The sequence below is a fragment of the Chaetura pelagica genome, unplaced genomic scaffold (assembly GCF_000747805.2).
Source record: "Chaetura pelagica isolate M959 unplaced genomic scaffold, ChaPel_1.0 scaffold123, whole genome shotgun sequence".
NCBI lineage: Eukaryota > Metazoa > Chordata > Aves > Apodiformes > Apodidae > Chaetura > Chaetura pelagica.
The window spans coordinates 11,208,149-11,208,850 of record NW_009953295.1 but is presented as its reverse complement, the minus strand read 5'-3'; positions in this window follow the sequence as shown (position 1 = coordinate 11,208,850).

Here is a 702-nt window from a genome sequence, read left to right as displayed (position 1 = left end):
GAGGGCGGGGGCCCCGCCTACCGTTTGGCCGCGGTTTCCCTCCTGGAAACCACCGCTACGCCTCTCCTCCCCTCCTTCTGCCTCACGGCATCACCGGCCGGAGCGGGCTTTTACACTGCAACTTCTTAGATGTAAGTGCAACCGAGATAACAATAAATATTAATGGCACGAAAGAGAGTTGCTCCTTCCTCCTGCCCCTGTCCTGCCTTGCGGTTTCTTAAAATAAATTAAATATAAAAAATAAAAAAGGCAAGAAGAAAAAAAAAAGAAAAAGGCATTTAAAAGTTACAGCTTTGGCAGATATTTTCATTATTTCCCCTTTTTCTTTCACATTACGCTGCCGGTAGAGCCTGACAAAGAACTTTTGTCCCGAAGTGTGTTTTACAGAGGGAGGCTGCAGCACAACACATGTGGTCTTCACGGGTCATAGGTCGAACGGCCTAGAAGTGCCTCGGATCGGCACCATCAAAGATAACCTGCAACTTAATATCCTGTTGATGAGCTTGTTGAATTTATGAGTGTCTGTGATACAGACAACGCTGCAAGTGATTCCGCTCAATTGGCTTCTTTTTTTTTTTTCCCAGGCTGCGGCCCGGCCGCACGACCCCTCCCCACCTCGCACCTCGTACCCTTACTTCAGGGGAAAGCACAGCTTGAATTTCGGGGAGAAAGACCCCTCTTCCCCCCCAACCCCACGCCGCC